Source organism: Schistocerca gregaria, chromosome 3 (assembly GCF_023897955.1).
Source record: "Schistocerca gregaria isolate iqSchGreg1 chromosome 3, iqSchGreg1.2, whole genome shotgun sequence".
Taxonomy (NCBI): domain Eukaryota; kingdom Metazoa; phylum Arthropoda; class Insecta; order Orthoptera; family Acrididae; genus Schistocerca; species Schistocerca gregaria.
The window spans coordinates 943,043,361-943,066,479 of record NC_064922.1 but is presented as its reverse complement, the minus strand read 5'-3'; the positions used below and the strand labels follow the sequence as shown (position 1 = coordinate 943,066,479).

At 46.4% G+C, this 23,119-nt stretch overlaps 1 protein-coding gene and 1 non-coding gene across 2 annotated transcripts in view; one reads left to right on the top strand and one right to left on the bottom strand.

Moving 5' to 3' along the window:
- LOC126355865 (uncharacterized) overlaps nt 1–23,119 on the top strand; it is a 713,566-nt gene that overhangs the window by 320,136 nt on the left and 370,311 nt on the right. The gene's annotated exons all lie outside the window — the stretch shown is intronic.
- On the bottom strand, nt 15,755–15,829 carry Trnat-ugu (transfer RNA threonine (anticodon UGU)). Its single transcript has one exon. It is a non-coding gene; the product is annotated as a tRNA-Thr (tRNA).

Sequence of the window (23,119 nt, the reverse complement as noted above, 5' to 3'; positions counted from 1 at the left end):
GTAAAAAAACGTACTCCGTCTTCAGGTCACAAGTGGCTTCCCAGAACCATCCGACCGCCGTGTCATCCTCAGTGGAGGATACCGATAGGAGGGGCGTGGGGTCAGCACATCGCTCTCCCGGTCGTTATGATGGTATTCTTGACCGAAGCCGCTGCTATCCCGTCGAGTAGCTCCTCAATTGGCCTCACCAGGCTGAGTGCATCCCGAAAAATGGCAACAGCGCATGGTGGCCTGGATGGTGACCCATCCAAGTGCCGACCACGCCCGACAGCGCTTAACTGCGGTGATCTCACGGACCATTGCCTTAGGACGACATGTAACAGCTGTAAATGTCAAGTCGAATAACTGGTTGCATAAGGGCCAGAGGTCTTCCTTTATTGACTTGCTCAATTTGTGAAGCTCTTGCTCCTGAATAAGTCATCCAGTACATACATACGTTTACAGTCGCTAGTGCTCTATAGCGTCGTTGGATAATATTTCCGGACATCAGTTACTAAGTGAAACTTGATCTAGTAAGTCCCCTGTACAACCCCTAAAAGTGTGTAACACGAATTGCGGAGGACACTGTTTATTTGACACCAAGAGCATTTGGTGAATACAAAACGAATAGCATCAAACCCTTTGGAAATCGGATAACTGGAATGAGAGACTAAAACGAAGAAAGCAGACGGATAACAGTGACGTAAAGAAATGTCCCTTTGGGTTAGGAATTTCCGTTATTTATTACCAGAAGAGGAGTGAGCCATCCTTGACTCAGGATCCTGGATAGCGAGTGCCACAAGGTCCTTCTCAGCTTATCAGATTATAAGTGATACGCTAGAGGCTCACAACTGGAGTATTAACGGAAAGTAATGGACACTAGGCTGCTTGGAAAGCGAAGTGAGGGACGCGAGGTGACCCGGCTACTGCATTTCCTCCCACTGCCGGTGTTTTGGACGGGGTGTCATTTCTCAGGGTGAGCAACTCTGTGGCGGCGCCGTGGCTTCCTCCTGCACTTCCCGTGGCGGTGACCTCGACAGCCGGGGCCGCCCAATCCGCCGGCTCGTTCTCGCCTGCGTGCGTGCGTGCGTGCGTGCGTGCGTGCGGCCGCGGTTTCGAGTTCTGGTGTCGCCAGGGACCACCCGGTAACAGAGAGCCTGTACAGGGAGGGAGTGGCCAACCGGACGATACGGCGGCCGTTTTTCTGCCAAACTGCGGGAGGGACTTCTGAATGGCCAGTAATGGAGTACACACTCACCGAATGGCAATATGGCGTAGTCATTCGTTAAATGCCTTTGTTTATGTGTTATAATAATTTTCACGCAGCCAGTTTAGAGGTCTGCTTTCACATTTCACTACGTATATTGCAAGTTGTTTTATACGTAGTAAAAAGCAAAAACGAGTTACTTCGCATAAATAAGAGTACTTGGTTGGTTTCCACAAGGCTCCTGTTTGATTTATGTCAGCCGACTGCTTTCGTGTTTCTTCATTGCGTGGAAATGTTAACAAGCGAAATCCACCTTCACCTCTACTGGAACAACCAAATGCAGCACAACCTGGCATCGTTTAAGAACGTCTGCAGAACGAATTAGAGATGTCAAAAACAATACAGTACAATTACTAACGTGTTTAATTCAAACATGTAGGCTTACCGACTTCATCACAAAAAGCTTCATTATTTCAACTCGTATTTAAGATCGCAAACGCTAATTACGTACTAAAAACGATATACAACTAAATCTAACATGCATGCATAACAAGTCTCTCAATAATTCAAATGCCTTTTAATCGTTTCCAGAAGTCCTCCTAACTTCAATTCAACTCAAAAGCACGGCGAACATAGGAAGCGCGAGAGACGTTTGCCGCCATTTTTCTGCCAAAGCTAATGAACCAATCACCGGCAACTTCACCTATGGCCACTCTCTTTGTATACAGGCTCTCTACCCGGTAACAGAGCCACCCGCCGCTCACGCCTTCCACGTGATTACGGTCTCCAGTGTTGCTGGTGCTCTCATTTGGAACTGCCAAAGCAAGGAAGGTAAGCTCGGCAACACGGAACGTGCTGTATAACATAATACCGTGTTCCTCGACTTCCGGAAGGCATGATACAGCGTGGTCCATTGATCATGACCGAGCCAAATATCTCGCGGAATAAGCGTCCAACGAAAAAAAAAAACTACAAACAACGAAACTCGTCTAGCTTGAAGGGGGAAACCAGATGGCGCTATGGCTGGCCCGCTAGATGACGCTGCCATAGGTCGAACGGATATCAACTGCGTTTTTTAAAATAGTAACCCTCATTTTTATTACATATTCAAGTAGTACGTAAAGAAATATGAATGTGTTACTTCGACCACTTTTTTCGCTTTCTGATAGATGGCTCTGTAATAGTCACAAACACATGGCTCACAATTTTAGACGAACAGTTGGTAACAGGTAGGCATTTTAAATTAAAATACAGAACGTAGGTATGTTTGAACATTTTATTCGGTTGTTCCAATGTGATTACATATGCCTTTGTGAACTTATCATTTCTGAGAACGTATGCTGTTACAGCGTGATTACCTGTAAATACCACATTAATGCAGTAAATTATCAAAATAATGTCCGTCAACCTCAGTGCATTTGGTAATACGTGTAACGACATTCCTCTCAACAGCGAGTAATTCCCCTTCCGTAATGTTCGCACGTGCATTGACAATGCACTGACGCATGTTGTCAGGCGTTGTCGGTGGATGACGATAGCAAATATCCTTCAACTTTCCCCACAGAAAGAAATCCGGAGACGTCAGATCCGGTGATGTCATGATGTCATGAAATATGCTATTCAGTACTGTTTCAACCGCACGCGAGCTATGTGCCGCACATCCATCATGTTGGAACTACATCGCCATTCTGTCATGCAGTGAAACATCTTGTAGTAAGATCAGTAGAACGTTACGTAGGAAATCAGCATACATTGCACCATTTAGATTGCCATCGATAAAATGGGGGCCAATTATCCTTCCTCCCATAATGCCGCACCATACATTACCCCGCCGAGGTCGCTGATGTTCCACTTGTCGCAGCCATCGTGGATTTTCCGTTGCCCAACAGTGCATATTATGCCGGTTTACGTTACCGCTGTTGGTGAATGACGCTTCGTCGCTAAATAGAACGCGTGAAAAGAATCTGTCATCGTCCCGTAATTTCTCTTGTGCCCAGTGGCAGAACTGTATACGACGTTCAAAGTCGTCGCCATGCAATTCCTGTTGCATAGAAATATGGTACGGGTGCAATCGATGTTGATGTAGAATTCTCAAGACCGACGTTTTTGAGATTCCCGAGTCTCGCACAATTTGTCTGATACTGATGTGCGGATTAGCCGCGACAGCAGCTGAACACCTGCTTGGGCATCATCATTTGTCGCAGGTCGTGGTTGACGTTTCACATGTGCCTGAACACTTCTTGTTTCCTTAAATAACGTAACTATTCGGCGAGCGGTCCCGACACTTGGATGATGTCCTCCAGGATACCGAGCAGCACACATAGCACACACCCGTTGGGCATTTTGATCACAATAGCCATACATCAACACGATATCGACCTTTCCTGCAATTGGTAAACGGTCCATTTTAACACGGGTAATGTGTCACGAAGCAAATACCGTCCGCACTGGCGGAATGTTACCTGATACCACGTACTTATACGTTTGTGACTATTACAGCGCCATCTCTCACAAACCGAAAAAAGTGGTCCAACTAAAACATTCATATTTCTTTACGTACTACACGAATATGTAATAAAAATGGGGGTTCCTATTTAAAACATTGCAGTTGGTGTCCGTTTGATCTATGACAGCTCCATCTAGTGGGCCAACCTTAGCGCTATCTGGTTTTCCCTTTCAAACTAGACGAGTTTCGTTCTCTGTAGTTTTTTCGTGTGATCCTTACTTCGTGAAATACACTCCTGGAAATTTAAATAAGAACACCGTGAATTCATTGTCCCAGGAAGGGGAAACTTTATTGACACATTCCTGGGGTCAGATACATCACATGATCACACTGACAGAACCACAGGCACATAGACACAGGCAACAGAGCATGCACAATGTCGGCACTAGTACAGTGTATATCCACCTTTCGCAGCAATGCAGACTGCTATTCTCCCATGGAGACGATCGTAGAGATGCTGGATGTAGTCCTGTGGAACGGCTGGCCACGCCATTTCCAGCTGGCGCCTCATTTGGACCAGCGTTCGTGCTGGACGTGCAGACCGCGTGAGACGAGGCTTCATCCAGTCCCAAACATGCTCAGTGGGGGACAGATCCGGAGATCTTGCTGGCCAGGGTAGTTGACTTACACCTTCTAGAGCACGTTGGGTGGCACGGGATACATGCGGACGTGCATTGTCCTGTTGGAACAGCAAGTTCCTTTGCCGGTCTAGGAATGGTAGAACGGTGGGATCTATGACGGTTTGGATGTACCGTGCACTATGCAGTGTCCCCTCGACGATCACCAGAGGTGTACAGCCAGTGTAGGAGATCGCTCCCCACACCATGATGCCGGGTGTTGGCCCTGTGTGCCTCGGTCGTATGCTCACCTGCACGGCGCCAGACACGTATACGACCATCATTGGCACCAAGGCAGAAGCGACTCTCATCGCTGAAGACGACACGTCTCCATTCGTCCCTCCATTCACGCCTGTCGCGACACCACTGGAGGCGGGCTGCACGATGTTGGGGCGTGAGCGGAAGACGGCCTAACGGTGTGCGGGACCATAGCGCAGCTTCATGGAGGCGGTTGCGAATGGTCCTCGCCGATACCCCAGGAGCAACAGTGTCCCTAATTTGCTGGTAAGTGGCGGTGCGGTCCCCTACGGCACTGCGTAGGATCCCACGGTCTTGGCGTGCATCCGTGCGTCGCTGCGGTCCGGTCCCAGGTCGACGGGCACGTGCACCTTCCGCCGACCACTGGCGACAACATCGATGTACTATGGAGACCTCACGCCCCACGTGTTGAGCAATTCGGCGGTACATCCACCCGGCTTCCCGCATGCCCACTATACGCCCTCGCTCAAAGTCCGTCAACTGCACATACGGTTCACGTCCACGATGTCGCGGCATGCTACCAGTGTTATAGACTGCGATGAAGCTCCGTATGCCACGGCAAACTGGCTGACACTGACGGCGGCGGTGCACAAATGCTGCGCAGCTAGCGCCATTTGACGGCCAACACCGCGGTTCCTGGTGTGTCTGCTGTGCCGTGCGTGTGATCATTGCTTGTACAGCATTCTCGCAGTGTCCGGAGCAAGTATGGTGGGTCTGACACACTGGTGTCAATGTGTTCTTTTTTCCATTTCCAGGAGTGTATTTGATCCGTTCACTATCAGTGTACCACCCTGTATACAGCTCAGCACTATACGTCAGGGAACAAAACATAAGCTTACCGACTAACGTGCCAAATTTGTGGTCGCATTCAGGACTTCCTTCCCGATAGCAGCCAACATGACATGCTCAACGGCCGAAGTGGTTGGATGTAATTTCGAGTGTGACAGGACAGCTACTGCTCCAGTATGTTGGTCGAACCTGAACACCACAGACGAAATATCTGATGTTGTCCACGGATATTTTCTCGGTATTTTAGTATAAGGGTGCTGTAGTTTCTGATGGCTCGTTGTTGTTGTTGTTGTTGTCTTCAGTCCGATGCTTTGGTTTGGTGCAGCTCTGCACGCTACCCTATCCTCTGCAAGCTTCTTCATTTCTTCATAATTACTGCAATATACATCCATTTTACCTCCTTAATTATTGAAGCTCTAATCATCATACCTCCTTCCCTTACCAAATTGACGACTTCTTGATGCCTCAGAATGTGCCCTGTCAACAGATCCCTTCTTCTAGTCAAGTTATCCAACAACTTCCTTTCTTCCCCAGTTCCATTTAGTACTTTCTCATTGTTATTCGATGTACCCTTCTGACATTCTTCTGCAGCGCCACATTTCCAAAGCCTTTTTTTCTCTTTTTATCTGAACTGGATATCGTCCACATTTCACATCCGTACAAAGCTATACTCCAAACGAACATAAGAGAAAAGACTTCACGTCAGTAAAGTAATATCCTGTGCTAATAAACTTCTTTTTTTACAGGAATGCTTTCCTTGATTTTGCCAATTTGCATTCGATACCCTCTCCACTTATACCGTTGGCAGTTAATTTGCTGACAAAATAACAAAACTCGCTCACTATTTTTAGCGTCTCATTTCCTTACCTACTTTCCTCGGCATTAGCTGATTTACTCAGACCACATTCCATAACCTTTGCTTTCACTTTTGTTAATATTCACCTTATAGCCTCTTTTCCAGACTCTAACGAGTTCTTTGAACTGCTTTTGCAAGTCCTCTGCACTCTGCAGTCTGGTTTCTGTACAAGTTGGAAATAGCCTCCCGCTCCATGTGCGAAAAAGGAAAAATGGGGACACTGTATATAGCACATTCTGAATTGAATGGTGGTCTCATTGAGCGAATCATTTACCGTAAATCTCTTAGTAAAAGGAAAGGAAGCATGCCTTCTCTTGCTCCTAGCCTAGGTTCCCAGCGTCTTACCTAACCCATTTTACGAAAGCCGCTGCCGATCTTTCCTTCTTCTCGTCCATCGGGTCAGATGCCCGTCAACAATGATCTCCACGGCAGCGTCGTAACGTTCAAGTCAATAAAAAAAAGATACGCTATGAATGTTGAAACAGGTATTCGCGCCTCATCTCGTGCGTAGAAAATACCATAGCCTTCAGAAAGTATCGTCCAGCATCTCATGAACGCCAGCCAACATTGTTGTTATTAGCTTTCCCGCTCCACCAGCATAAATTTCTGCTTAAGGTCGTATGTCAATATCAAGACGCTGTGACTGCCAATTAAGCGTTTTTATTTTACGACATTTGGGCCGTGTTTCGGTGTGGCGCAGTTTGAATTTTAATTTATGTAGGTATTTTAAAAGTCCTCCTGTGAGTTGTTGAAGCACTTTCGTACATAAACACGTCTCCTTGACCAGTCTAATACACAACCGAATAGATGAGAAATACCTTCTTGGCGTCGGTGGTTGATAATGTCCTATATGTTGGAGTTACGATCCAAAAGTACAATCTTCATAGTGGTTTTTCGTGAAAAAAAAGTCGTTCCCTTTGAGTATTTTCACATGTGGTTGCGTTACTGTGGACTTTAGATTGTTGATTGCTGAACTGCTAAGAGTTTCTCCAGTGCGAACTTTCATGATACCAGAATAATTGAAAAGTAGCACGTGGCCCAATAAACGATTTTTAATCAATGCAGCGTTTCTTTGTGATAGAAACATTACCGCGTTCAGCAGGTAAGTTACAGCAAATGGGGCAATCCATCAAAGGAACTTTCACTGTCAAGACTTACGCACATTTTCGTCATCTGCAGGAAGGCAACGTTCTAAATAATATTAGGCCAATGTCTCGAACAGGACAGGATAAGCAGCAGGGAAATTTTCAGTTTTTTACGCAGTCCTCATCGCGTCATTAGTACCATAAATTTCCAGCTAATTGGTAACTGTTACCTGCATTTAACTTTAGGTAACTAAATTCTTTTGTCACTTCATATCACAGTGACTTCTGAAGCAAGTTTTTGTTCTCACTACAACTACACATTCGAATTTGGTGATTTCATGATGCTAGAGAGAGCCCTTTATCTAAGATATAATCTCACCTAGTTGCAAAACATGTGGGCGGTACAATTGAAAACTTCAGTGCCGGTTGCCGTTGTTGCTGTTATTGTGCAGCGTGTGGCGAAGAGATGACTCGAGTAACCAGACTCAAAAGGAGGTAGGTTGCGCTAGTTCCTCGGATATGAAACGGCTTGTTCAGGACAGAGTACCATCGAGAACTGCATCAAACCAGTCTTTGGAATAAAGACCATAACAACAGTCTTTTCACAGTACTTCTCGCTTTGATTTCCAACTTAATGGTAGTGGAAGCACGGGGAGCGTGCCAGGGATAAGTCCCTGCAGGCGCACTGTCCTCTGTGCCCTCGGTGGCTCAGATGGATGCCGGCACGGTGGCTCAGCGTGTTCGGTCAGAGGGCTGGTTGGCCTCTGCAATAAAAACCTGAGTGGAACGATCAACAAAATGCCGGTGTGGGCGTGTAGGGCCTCCACCTCTTAAAAAAAATCAACAAAATGGACTTAAACGGATGTCATGTGACGTCCGCAACGACCAAACACAACTATCGACAACGAAAAAAAGAAAAAATTAAAAAGAAATGGATAGAGCGTCTGCCATGTAAGCAGGAGATACCGGGTTCGAGTTCCGGTCGGGGCACACATTTTTAACATCTCCCTAATGGTGTATATCAACGCCTATTTGCAGCTAGGATGTCGATTTAATTATCATTTCAATGTAAGAAATGGTGCCTGAAACTCTAGCCCTTAAGCGAGCCCAGCAGACTCGGATCGTACCATTCAGCATACACTTTGAATCTCCCCTACAGCTCATTTTATGGGGATTGGGGAAAGCTAATCCATCAGATTCAGACCGCAAATTAATAGCGAGGACCTCTAGACGAAGGGGCTGGTGGAAATTCAGCTAGGTGCCAGCTCTCATATCGCTAAGAGCCACGATCGGATCCCTAGGTGCGGCCATCCCTCGTGGCAGGCTCAGGTGAACATGAGGTCACTTGTTTGTTGTTGTGGTCTTCAGTCCTGACACTGGTTTGATGCAGCTCTCCATGCTACTCTATCCTGTGCAAGCTTCTTCATCTCCCAGTACCTACTGCAACCTACATCCTTCTGAATCTGCTTAGTGTATTCATCTCTTGGTCTCCCTCTACGATTTTCACCCCCCACGCTGCCCTCCAACGCTAAATTGGTGATCCCTTGATGCCGCAGAACATGTCCTACCAATCGGTTCCTTCTTATAGTCACGTTGTGCCACGAACTCCTCTTCTCCCCAATTCTATTCAATACCTCCTCATTAGTTATGTGATCTACCCATCTAATCTTCAGCATTCTTCTGTAGCACAACATTTCGAAAGCTTCTATTCTCTTTTTGTCTAAACTATTTGTCGTCCATGTTTCACTTCCATACATGGCTACACTCCATACAAATACATTGAGAAACGACTTCCTGACACTTAAATCTATACTCGATGTTAACAAATTTCTCTTCTTCAGAAACGCTTTCCTTGCCATTGCCAGTCTACATTTATATCTTCTCTACTTCGACCATCATGTTATTTTGCTCCCCAAATAGCAAAACTCGTTAACTACTTTAAGCGTCTCTTTACCTAATCTAATTCCCGGAGCATCACCCGATTTAATTCCACTACATACCATTATCCTCGTTGAGCTTTTGGTTATGTTCGTCTTATATCCTCCTCTCAAGACACTGTCCATTCAGTTCAGCTGCTCTTCCAGGTCCTTTGCTGCCTCTGACAGAATTACACTGTCATCGGCGAACCTCATAGTTTTTATTTCTTGTCCATGGATTTTAATACCTATTCCAAACTTTTCTTTTGTTTCCTTTACTGCTTGCTCAATATACAGATTGAATAACTCCGGTGATAGGCCACAACCCTGTCTCACTCCCTTCCCAATCACTGCTTCCTCTTCATGTCCATCGACTCTTATGTCATCTGGTTTCTGCACAAATTGTAAGTAGCCTGTCTCTCCCTGTATTTTACCCCTGCCACCTTTAGAATTTGAAAGATAGTATTCGAGTCAATATTGTCAACAGCTTTCTCTAAGTCCACAAATGCTAGAAACGTAGGTTTGCCTTTCCTTAATCCTTCTTCTAAGATAAGGTGTAAGGTCAGTATTGCCTCACGTGTTCCAACATTTCTCAGTACTCTAAGAAGAACAGAGATCTGATTTATGTACTCTTCCGAACACATTTTCCAGCTCGCAAATGGGATGTTAAAAGTCATCGCAAATCTCTTCGTATACACTTCAGTGGGTTAATTACGCTATAACAGCGCGCTCGCTCGCACACACACACACACACACACACACACACACACACACACACACACACGAGCACGCCCGCTCGCGTACACTTAGGAGAGATTAAGTGACTGGATTCGTGACTGGCTGCGGGTCTGTCCGACCAGTTCGGCGAACGCTCACCTCTTGTTGGAAGAGCGCTCGCCTTAGGGTGTGGCCAGCAAGCTACGTGGAGCTAACACCGGGGCTGTTGACCCAGCGCTGAGCTTCGACTAGCTCGTGTCTGCGACCCCTGCCACTGGTCGGCGGGCAAGGTCGTGCATGCGTGTGTGGCAAGAGGAGGGCAGCGATCTCAAGCGAATGAGGCGGCGAGGACGAAAAGAAAGAGAAAGGGACGACTGTTAATACACCTTACTCAGCGGGGTCGCAGCCGATGGGCCGGGGGTTGGCGCGGCGATGTGTCCGCTGTCAGAGGGGCGAAGAACACGGTAAGAGCAAATCGCCCTGCGCGCATGCGTAACAGGAGCAGCCAAGACCCAGCTTCTAATGACAGACGCCTCGTTGTTGGCGTGGCAACATTTCCATATTTCTCACATCATCGAGATATGGGAACAATATCTTTTGGAAAGTTTCAGTCCCAACCATTCACCATTAAAAGTACACTGGGCTGTAGGAGTCCGCAGAAATTGCAAGAGAAATGGCGGCCTATATTCTCCAGACTTCTTACTCCTTTTTTTCGAGAGAAGTGTCATAACTGATCACATTTGAGTTACACCTAAATTGTCTTGTTGCCATATTAAAATTTGCATCTTTCGACAAAATACAGCAGAGTTTACAAAAACTCACCTCACTAGCAAATGCAGGTGAAATTGCAACGAAAATCATGGAACAGTGTATTATTGCTTTAGCAACTGAGGGCAAGACAGGTGAATAGTCTGTGGAAAAGCCACCGGCCGGAGTCGCCGAGCGGATCTAGCTGCTGCACTCCGGAACCGCGCGACCGCTGCGGTCGCAGGTTCGAATCCTGCCACGGGCATGGATGTCCTTAGGTTAGTTAGGTTTAATTAGTTCTAAGTTGTAGGCGACTGATGACCTCAGAAGTTAAGTCGCACACTGCTCAGAGCCATTTGAACCATTTTTTTTTTTCAAAAGCCGAAGCTCATTAAGAAAATAAAGTGTAAGTTCTTCACTTGTGTTTTGCAAAACACACAGCAATATCTGTTTCACCAACTATCAATGCGGCTTAAAAATTACATTAGTCCATTGAAAATGTGTGTACTTGTCCTTATATTACACTATATAAGGAAGCTTCCCGCGTTAACCATAACACAAAACACTTTCTCTTTGCATCCTATGATTCGCCGAAATATCATTTTGATGTCTCAGACCATTTGCTAGGTGTGGAGGACGTTTGAATATTTATCGTTTGCATGTGTGAGCGGAAATGAGTGCGCTACATACAGTCCACTTCCTTGAAATTTGTGAGTGGTATAGGTGTCCGCCCAAGTTTACGGAATAATTAAATACGTTAGTTACATTTTGTACACAGCGATGTACGACCTACCATGGACTAAACGCATACTCATTGAGGGCCGCTGTTGTTTATTGCAAACTATTCAATTTTCGTGCAGTAGGTTAATCGATCCAGAAATTTCACATTAATGAATCATATGCAGTTCATCACGAAGATGCAGTGGCGCTGTGAGATGAGAAGCAAGAAATATTTTATCATGTACTTCGTTCAAAATCATTTGAGAAAGATTGAGAGGATCTGGTAGGCCCGCGACATTCTGGTTCGTCTTGTAGGTTAACCGCCGTTCGCTGTGAAGCCTCCCCTTGCAGGCTGTGACGTCAGACGCCAAATGCGACTCCTGACCGGCCCGTGTACGTAGCATTCACAAAACGTTGCAAGTGAAACAGCTCCGTAACTGTCAAGGAAAACATGCCAACCTGTCTGCAGGGAGGCCGATTAGCAGACGGCAGAATCTGTCTCGCAGCCGCTTTGCGAGACATTAAGCATAAAGCCGTCGGCACACTGACCGTGCTGTCGAGCGTGATCATTGGGCGTACGAACGCTCAGGAATGATGCGACCCGTGCACACGGTACGCGGGCCCCAACGTGATATACGTGATCGCAACGCAACCCAGCGGCACACTGTATACTCAACGAGCGCGCGTAAAATTCCCACGTTAGCTCTGTTAAAACGCACATTTCCTCCATCGTCCACGAAAAGCAAAGTACCATGTCCTAACAATAAGGTCACAGGCTTATAAAAGTTCCATTACAAAGAGCAGGTACAAATTTAGAATACTTCTCCGCATAAGATAAACATTATTTCATCATTCCCACATTTTAGTAAAACCTCAAGATCAGTCTTACTTGATCACTGTTCGTACCCAGTAGCAGAATCTTTGCAACATGTGAATTGCGAAGGGTAAAGGAAAGACGAGCAAAATATCTTTATAGAAGTAGCGCAAGCTGTCCTGTAGATTATGCCAAACGAACAAAGTCATCCCTCAAAAGAAGGTGATCTTATATTTACATAGCATCAAATATTGTAGCATATACTTATATTAAACTAGTAATGAAATATCAGAAACTAATGAAAACGCGAATGTTAGGAAGTTGGAAGTTGGAAGTATCAAGACGCGAACCGCCGCCCCAACAAAACAACTCGTGACAGGACAACGACGCTACTCATTACAGTAAACCAACAATACAATCATGTTGTAAGGAATCATGTTGTATTACCGTTGCTGAAAACCTTAATGGTAGATATGTTACTAATTGAAATTTAATTATAACAAATTGTACCATTGTGTGCGTTTTGGGTGGATCTACTGCTCGAACGTTTGGGATCCCTATCAGGTCGGATTGAGGGATGACATAGAAGCAATTCAGAGGCGGGCTGCTAGATTTGTTACTGGTAGGTTTCATCATCACGCGAGTGTTACGGAAATGCTTCAGGAACTCGGGTGGGAGTCTGTGGAGGAAAGGAGGCGTTCTTTTATTGAATCGCTACTCAGGAAATTTCGAGAACCAGCATTTGAGGCTGACTGCAGTACAATTTTACTGCCGCCAACTTACATTTCGCGGAAAGACCCCAAAGGTAAGATAAGAGAGATTAGGGCTCGTACAGAGGCATATAGGCAGTCATTTGTCCCTCGTTCTGTTTGGGGGTGGAACAGGGAGAGAAGATGCTAGTTGTGGTTCGAAGTACCCTCCGCCACGCACCGTATGGTGGATTGCGGAGTGTGTATGTAGATGTATGTATGCTGATGTAGATCTTGAGTGCCTCGCCACCTTCAAATAGCCTACTCTCATAATACGCAAGTTACAATAGTTCTTTTGACACGAATATGATATTTCTCATTATTTTATTGGAACTAATCACACAGTTAACAACGGGTTTTCCAGTGATTCTCAATTTGCTGGTGTTCAGAATGGCATGTATACATATAGGCTTGAAATGAATGCCAATATGGCGCCTCACAACGCTGTACTGAAGGGAGACGGCGTGCGTGTGACGTAGGTGGCGTTGCGCCATCTCATTGGTCAACGCTCAGACGCACGCTCAGTATATCTGACAGGCCAGATATTGCTCTGCACGTTCGGAAAGACTCCCGAACGTGCTGTTCCACGCTGTGACGTCAGAAACTCGGCACGCTCAACGTTCGGATGCACGGTCCGTGTGACGACGCTTTAGAGGGCGTATTACTTCGTGTGAGACAGGCATTGAGGAGAGTGTAGCTCGCGACTCAGAGGGCCATAGAGACGGATTCACAGGTAGATGCTGTGTTTCTTGACTTCCACAAGGCGTTCGATACAGTTCCCCACAGTCGTTTGATGAACAAAGTAAGAGCATGTGGGCTAGCAGGCCAATTGTTTGATTGGATTGAAGAGTTCCTAGATAACAGAACGCAGCATGTTATTCTCAATGAAGAGAAGTCTTCCGAAGTGAGAGTGATTTCAGGTGTGCCGCAGGGGAGTGTCGTAGGACCGTTGCTATTCACAATATACATAAATGTCCTTGTGGATGACCTCGGAAGTTCACTGAGGCTTTTTGCGGATGATGCTGTGGTAAATCGAGAGGTTGTAACAATGGAAAATTGTACTTAAATGCAGGAGGATTTGCAGCGAATTGACGCATGGTGCACGGAATGGCAATTGAATCTCAATGTAGACAAGTGTAATGTGATGCGAATACATAGAAAGAAAGATCCCTTATCATTTAGCTACAAAATAGCAGGTCAGCAGCTGCAAACAGTTAGTTCCATAACTTTTCTGGGAGTACGCATTAGGAGTGATTTAGAATGGAATCGGTAAAGCAGATGCCAAACTGAGATTCATTGGAAGAATCCTAAGGAAATGCAATCCGACAACAAAGGAAGTAGGTTACAGTACGCTTGTTCGCCCACTGCTTTAATACTGCTCAGCAGAGTGGGATCCGTAGCAGATAGGGTTGATAGAAGATATAGAGAAGATCCAAAGGAGAGTAGCGCGCTTATTATTTAGTAATCGCGAAAGCCTTTCAGAGATGTTAGATAAACTCCAGTCGAAGACTCTGCAGGAGAGACGCTCAGTAGCTCGGTACGGGCTTTTGTTGAAGTACCGAGAACATACCTTCACCGAAGAGTCAAGCAGTATATTGCTGCCTCCTACGTATATCTCGCGAAGAGACCATGACGATAAAATCAGAGAGATTAGAGCCCACACAGAGGCATACCGACAATCCTTCTTTCCACGAACAATACGAGACTGGAATAGAAGGGAGAACCGATAGAGGTACTCAGGGTACCCTCCGCCACACACCGTCAGGTGGCTTGCGGAGTATGGATGTAGATGTAGGGTGGCTTCCACACCTCAGGCAGTAGACGACTACCCCGCCGCTGTGCGGGTCTCTGGAGCGACCGTGCAAAAGTGAAAAAACAAGCGAGGCGAAATTGCCCGTCCGTGACGAGAGGCAGGGCGCGGCGTGGTGTGGTGTGTGTTGTGTAGTCCCACGCGATGTACGGGCAGCGGGCAGCGGGCGGCGACCCGCAGATGGCGCGCGCCAAGGCCGGCGGGTGACTGAACGCCGTGGAGCGCGCCCCGGGCTGCCGCAACCTGGACTGGACTGCCCGCCCATCTCCTCTTCTACTCCCCCCCCCCCCCCCCCCTTCCGTACTGCCTCCGTGCCGCGAATCCCGAGTGTGCGCAAGTCCTCGTTCACACCGCTTAATATTCCCGAGAATTTATTGCCAGTTCTCGGCCGGAAATGCCGCTCCCGGGCGAATGTCCAGAAAAACGTCCTCGAACTAACAATCTTCCTTTTGGGTGTTAGCTGTGAGCAATGCAGGTTGATTTTTTCTAGTGTTTGCTCTCCGCGCGTAACTGCGACTTGCCTACGACTGTAGGTGAGGCGTCTCACCCAAGCGTAGTACGCACCTTTCGAACCGAAGAAAGTTGATTCCCATCTACATTTACATCTAACTATACTCCGCAATCGGGGTGTACTCAGCCTCGTGATGCCAATTGAGGAGCTACTAGACCGAATAGTAGCGGCTCCGATCAAAGAAAACCTTCGTAACGACCGGGAGCGCGGTGTCCTATCCGTACGCCCCTCCTATCGGTATCCTGAACTGAGGATGACACGGCGGTCGGATGGTTCTGATCGGAATGCTTTATATATATATATATATATATATATATATATGTACTAAGATGGTATCTGTTCTTTCTGACATTTCCGAAAGAATAGATACCATCGGTGACCATACAGCTCTTTAGACTGAAATTGCAATGAAATGAACACCCTTAGCTGCTTACAGGCGTTGACATACGTCAACGGGGACAGATGAAAATGTGTGCCCCGACCGGGACTCGAACCCGGGATCTCCTGCTTACATGGCAGACGCTCTGTCCATCTGAGCCACCGAGAACACAGAGGATAGCGCGACTGCAGGGATTTATCTGTGGCACGCCTCCCGCGAAACCCACATTCTCAACATAGTGCTCCTGCCCATTACACTCGTCACTAGCGGCTTGACTGCCGATTCCCGTAAGAGTTCGGGCACTGTTCGTGCATTCGCACAGAAGAAGAAGATGGTCAAGAGGCCGGTGAGCCTTTATACACTTTTTTATACTCCGCAACTGATTTTCCGCCCCATCCCAAACGCGTGTCGCGTATATTTACATGCCTCTGTAGGCATCCTAACCTCTAAACTTACCGTCAGGTCCTCTATGCTAGATGCAGTATCTCATCAAAAGTAGCCGGATACCCGTATGCAATACGGATTTTCGGCCACTGGACATCGCGAGTGGTAGACACGCATAGGGGGAGTATTGTGCTGTCAGTAGAGACGCACTGACAGCGAAATCATTCAAGTAGGAGAGCTCAGCGACACAGTACGTGGTTGTCATCAAGAACAACCACGTCTAGACGAAGACCACGCAGGTCTCCTGTAGTGGCGGACGAGGAGCGTCCAGCACTGCGGAGGATTGTTGCCAAAATCGCACCAAGTGAGCGGAAGGACTCACTCGAACGTTACTAAATGCTACCTGAACTCAATATAGGACGATGGCTGTGTGTATCGAGTTAAAAACAATGAGGTACAATAGTGCAGCAGCTGCTCATAAGCCATTAGTGGATCTAAACTACTCTTGAGGTGGAGTAAAGGGCACGCCGAAACGAGGTAACTCCTTCCTGGCTTTCTGTCACGCCTCCACATTTCGTTCCATACAACGGAGTATCACGCAGGCACCGCTCCACTCAGCTGACTCCCGGCGACCACCGAGCGCTTTTAAAAAGGTGACTACTACGTTGCCTGGTGCGCTTTCATTGCAATGAAAGGGAAGCGTCACATTCTTCAGAAACGGTAATACCCGACGACGGTTGCCTCTGGAACGCGCAGTCTCCGATCGATACACACTGAAGAGCCAGAGAAACTGGTACACCTGCCACCTGCGTAATATCGGTGAGTGTAGCTCTCCCCCCCCCCGAGCAACCAGAAGTGCCGCAACACGACGTGGTATGGACTCATGGACTCGACTAATGTCTAATGTCTGAAGTCTGAAGTAGTGCTACACGGTACTGACATCTTGAATTCAGCGGGGCTGTTCATAAATCCGTAAGAGTGCGGCAGGGTGGAGATCTCTTCTGCACAGCACGTTGCAAAGCATTCCAGATATGCTCAATAATGTTAATATTTCGGGAGTTGGGTGGCCAGCGGAGATGCTTAAACTCAGAAGAGTGATCCTGGAGTCACTCTCTAGCAATTCTGGCCATGTGGGGTCTCATATTGCCCTACTGGAATAGTCAAAGTCCGTCCCAATGCGCAATGGATACGAATGGATGTAGGTGATCAGACAGGATGCTTACGTACGTGTCAGATGTCAGAGTCGCATCAAGACGAATCAGGGATCTCATATCACTCCAACTGTACAGTCCCCACATCATTACAGAGACTCCACCAGTTCGAACAGTTCTTTGCTGACATGCAGGGTCTATCGATTCATGAGTTTGTCTCCGTAGCGCATATTTCCATCAGCTCGATACAGTTTGAAACGAGACTCGTCCGACGAGGCAACATGTTTCCAGTCACCAACAGCCCAATGTCGGTGTTGAAGAGCCCAGGTGAGGCGTAAACGTTTGAGTACTGCTATCATCAAGGTTACACGGATGGGCCTTCGGCTCTGAAAGCCCATATCGATGATGTTTCGTTGAATGATCTGCTCGCTGACAGTTGTTGATGGCACAGCACTGAAATTTGCAGTAATCTGTCACATTGAAGGATTGTCTTCAATCGTCGTCGGTAACGTTCCTGTAGGATCTTTTTCCGACCGCAGCGGTGTAGGCGATTTTATGTTTTCCCGGATTCCTGATATTCACGGTACACTCGTAATATCCTCGTACAAGAAAATACCCACTCCATCGCTACCTCGGAGATGGTGTGTCCCATCACTCATGCGCCGACTATAACACCACGTTCGAACTCACTTAAATCTTGGTAACCTGCTGTTTTCGCCGATCTAACAACTGCGCCAGACATTTTTTTTCAATCTTATATAGGCTTTGCCGACCGCAGCGCCGTATTCTGCCTGTTTAAATATCTCTGTATTTGAATACCCATGCCTATAACAGTTTCTTTGGCGCTTAAGTGTATATCCAACATGGGGTTCTAAATCGACCACGCGACTGTTGTCGCGCGATTTATGAACAGTGTTTACACTGTCTAAAGCAACGATAAAAGAAGAACGTTTACTAACTTATAAATAGTTACAAATGACAGTACTTAGTTCGGTTACATCACTCGTCAAGAACTACTCCATTTGTCGTGTAAGTCAATGGAAGAAGTCCTTTTTAGCCGTAACCAGGGTACCCTCCTGCTATGTCGTGTAGAAACGTCGGCAGAGTATCAGCTGCGCCAGCTTTTCCACGCAACGTCAGATTGTGGATATAGAGGCACTGAAACAGGTAATGTTGTTCTCTGTCTCCTGCACCGGGACGCCATCTCTCTTAATGGAAGAGTTGGCTGATTTCCACTGCCGCTCTGTGTTCTGGCTGTGGACACACGGATCGTCCGACGACACAAATTCCACAGAATGATTCACGAACTTGCGATCAGATCCTTCTATCGTTAAGTGTTTTACGATTTGAACCCGCCTATAATGACTTCCGTGCCTGGTAGTATGAAGTAGTTTATGAGACTGACTAAAGTTTGCTTGTCTCTTGAATACACTTACGGGGCTCTCGTCCAATGCTGCCAAATACCGAAATACAGACTTTATTTCTTAACGGTTCTGTTCTCTGTTATTTTCTTGTTTCTGTAAGCAACTCGTTTACTTTTACGACCTTGTTTCGAACACCGATGAGAACACTCTCGTTGGTCACTACCACATAACACACCTATCAGCAGAAGCCGAAGTAGTCGCATAGGCTTTTCGTAATAATTTCTGGGGTTTGTAGCTTGCAGCGTGTTGTCCGTGATGAAGCAAGAAACTAAAATTATGCTTTTCTCGATTAATAACTTCTAACAGCCAAACTACGTATTTTTGGCGCTGTTTTTCTCTCCCTACACTTGGCGCCATGAAATTCTAGGAGGATACAGGATGACTTGGACAGGATTTGTGATTGGTGTAAAGAATGGCAGCTAACTCTAAATAGAGATAAATGTAAATAAATGCAGATGAATAGGAAAAAGAATCCCGTAATGTTTGAATACTCCATTAGTAGTGTAGCGCTTGACGCGGTCACGTCGATTAAATGTTTGGGCGTAACATTGCAGAGCGATATGAAGTGGGACAAGCATGTAATGGCATTTGTGGGGAAGGCGGATAGTCGTCTTCGGTTCATTGGTAGAACTTTGGGAAGATGTGGTTCATCTGTAAAGGAGACGGCTTATAAAACATCTGTACGACCTATTCTTGAGTGCTGCTCGAGCGTTTGGGATCCCTGTCAGGTCGGATTGAGGGATGACATAGAACCAATTCAGAGGCGGGCTGCTAGATTTGTTACTGGTAGGTTTCATCATCACGCGAGTGTTACGGAAATGCTTCAGGAATTCGGGTGGGAGTCTGTGGAGGAAAGGAGGCGTTCTTTTATTGAATCGCTACTGAGGAAATTTAGAGAACCAGCATTTGAGGCTGACTGCAGTACAATTTTACTGCCGCCAACTTACATTTCGCGAAAAGACCACAAAGGTAAGATAAGAGAGATTAGGGCTCGAACAGAGGCATATAGGCAGTCATTTTTCCCTCGTTCTGTTTGGGAGTGGAACAGGGTGAGAAGATGCTAGTTGTGGTACGAGGTACCCTCCGCCACGCAGCGTATGGTGGATTGCGGAGTATGTATGTAGATGTAGATGTAGATGTAGGATGTCAGCTTCAGAACCTATCTTGCGAAGTTTGACGAACTTCTCTCCACCGCAGTCTGCTCAATTTCTCTTCTCCTTGTCTGGAAGTAACCCGAATTTCTTGGGCATTTCACAAATGAAGAATTTAAATTCTCCCCGTCTAAGAATTGTCGGAGGAAACGTGAACACCACCGAATCGATTATTGCTACTCACAGACGGTATCTATTGAATACGTTTCCGTGGCAACGCATTAAACTCTTATCGTAAGTCGAACGGTGACAGCCGCGTGGGTTATTTGTTATATACTGTTCGTGGCCCACGCTTTCAATAGGCAATTATTCTTGGAAATTACGATATCAATCTAATGACTGTCAGAGAATTGATGATGTCACATTGGCGACAATTACGTCAGTGGTGATGAGGAAATATATTAGAAGACGTAATGATGAAGTGTGTAGGAATGTAGATAGTGACATCGAAGGGAGAAGGACGGTGGACATCGCGACACAGCGAATGTTTTGCTACTTTAGTTCGCAGAGGTTTCACGTTTGTCTCCGTCTACCGTAGCCAACACAGGTGTAAAAGTTCAAGAACGAGATGAATATCTCGACAGCGACATAGTGTCTATATTAATTAGAGCAGCTTGCGAAAGGCGCGGCACGAAATGGCTGAGCAGCCAGGCGGCGCCGAACCGTGGTTAAGCGCAGGCTGCACTGGTTGGCAAACCACAGGGCCGGTATCCCCTCTGTAGAATCGAGCCGCCGTAACATTAGCAAGCGTAGCTGTGATGCTTTGTTGCCTGGGTCTCTCTCTCTCTCTCTCTCTCTCTCTCTCTCTCTCTCTCTCTCTCTCTCTCTCTCTGTGTGTGTGTGTGTGTGTGTGTGTGTGTGTGTGTGTGTGTGTGCGAGCGTGCGTGCGTGTGCGTCTTTTTATATGTACTTACGATGCACAGTATATTACGTACAAAAAGAGCTTAATAACAAGTTAATAAAGTTATTAGAGCGACCTTTTGAGCATTCTTTTTATCCTACTTGAGATGAATTCCCTCGTCTGTATGCTAATAGTAAGCTGACCTTCCGAGGAGATCCAATGTGATGCCTCACTAGGCACCAGACTAATCTGTCTAGCCGGTGGCGACCAAACAGCGACGCACGATGCGATCTCATGCAGTTGTTCTTCTGTGTCCACTAGCAAGGAAATCTCTGCAGTTCCTTTCCGTTAAAATACCCTCAGCGAGTCTACTTGCACAGGTTTCGTCAACTTTCTGAAATAGCTTCCGCAAGTTACTGGAAACCGTTTCTTGCATCTTGCTGTGATCGTGTGACCACCTGCCGAACGTGCCGACTGCTGGAAGTCCTTCTCGAGCTTGCAGATGTTTTGTGTCTCCAGTACCGGTACTGAAATGTCAATGTTGTAAAGGTGAACGGCGGGGATGAGACGAAATAAATGTACCATTGGAACCCATTTACGTACATAACTTGACACTGTAGGCCAAATAAGTGCGAAATGTTTACCGATTACATTCTGTCACCAGAAAGGAAAGTAGAATGGCGATACTTATTAGGTCTTTAAATTACAGCCGACTTTGCTCAACGTTAGTGTAAACATTTAATACTGTTTGTAAGGATCGAAGAGTAATTAATAGGTGATCTCTTGGCTATATAACGTGCAGCATTATTTTTTTTGTCTCGTTTTCGAATACTTGATTATAGAAGAGACCTTTAAAACTTGCATACGACATTCTCCCTGGGTTTAGTTCAGTCAACAGCGTTTCTTGAAAACTTAAATATGTACGCTTCTGTATGTATTTTCTCAGCCAAATAAGTTCGTTGTCAACTTTTTCTTTTCATTTATGATTTTTCTTTAATAATAACACTAATGCAACAATGTGGCAGCTGCTGAGGTTTTTAAGCGCGGCAGTGTCAACTTCGACGTGCCTGTCTCACAATGGAGCTGCAGCGGAAACACTTCTGCAGTAGTAGCAGCAAGTTGCTGACATTAACTTGTCAAGGCAACTTGCAGAAGTAAGCTAACGTAAACTCCTCAGCAAGTACTTGCAGAAGTTAAAAATGGTTCAAATGGCTTTGGGCACTATGTGACTTCACATGTGAGGTCATCAGTCCCCTAGAACTTGGAACTACTTAAACCTAACTAACCTAAGGACAGCACACACATCCATGCCCGAGGCAGGATTAGAACCTGCGACCATAGCGGACGCGCGGTTCCAGACTGTAGCGCCTAGAACCGCTCGACCACCACAGTCGGCTACAATGGTATGGTAGAAATAACTTTTTATTTGGTGTTAACGATCCACATTTTTATTAAACTTCTTGTAAATTCACATATACTTCTTCTTAATTGTCGCATCATCAATACAACAGTTTTTTTTATCAATCTTCATATATTTAATTTCCACTTTAACCAAACACAAGACTTGACTGTTCTTTTACAAAGCGAAATAACAACTTAACTTCTCCAAAGTGAAACAAAGACAGCTCTGTGCGCATTCGCGCCAAAACGGGTACAAGTAAGTCAAAGATTATGACAGTCTCACAGAAATGAGAACCGGAGTACCTATACATTAATAAAACCAAATATGAATATTGTCACAAAAATATGTCGGTTACTTCGCAGAAAAGTAGTACGATATTACTGGTATCGAGAACTGGGGTTGGAGTGCCGTGATGGTCACGTAAATAATGAACAATTACAAGGTGCATGTTTATTGGGAGTCAGATGTTGACTCTAAGCTGCGCAACATAAACACTGGTCTGACGAATACAGCTGGTTTTAGAGCAGAATTTGGCCACGATAGGTACGAATAAGGGAGCGGGCATCTTTACGACACACGCCCCTAGGTAATCTCTGTTCGCAGAGTACGACGTCCCGCGCCAGTCAGTCTTTGCCTAGCCCCTGCAGTAGCAGTGGCTGTAGTGGAGGCGGGGTGACTCGGGCTAGCCGGTCCACACGGCTGTCTAATTACTGGAGGGAGGGCGTGGCCGCGCAGATCTCGCCGCCAGATAACGTCCGTAGGCTGCTGAATGTCGGCAGCAGTCGCACGTCACTGCTCCGCTGGCGCGTCCGTAGCCGCCGTTACAACACACCGGTTATCCAACTGAACCAGAACGAGAGTGAATTCGTTTGTTTGACAAATGGAACTGGCAGCCCAATGTCTGCGTCCGTGGCTGAGTGATCGGCGAGGCTGACTGAAATGCGTGGGAGCCGGATTCGATTCGCGGTACCGACAGCGATTTGTCCTTGGTGTGAGGACTGGTACGAAAGGCACTCAGCCTCCTAAGGCCAACTGAAGGCCTACTAGACCGATTATTAGAGGTTCCAAGTGGAGAAAGTCGACAACGACAGGTCGACTGGAGTTTT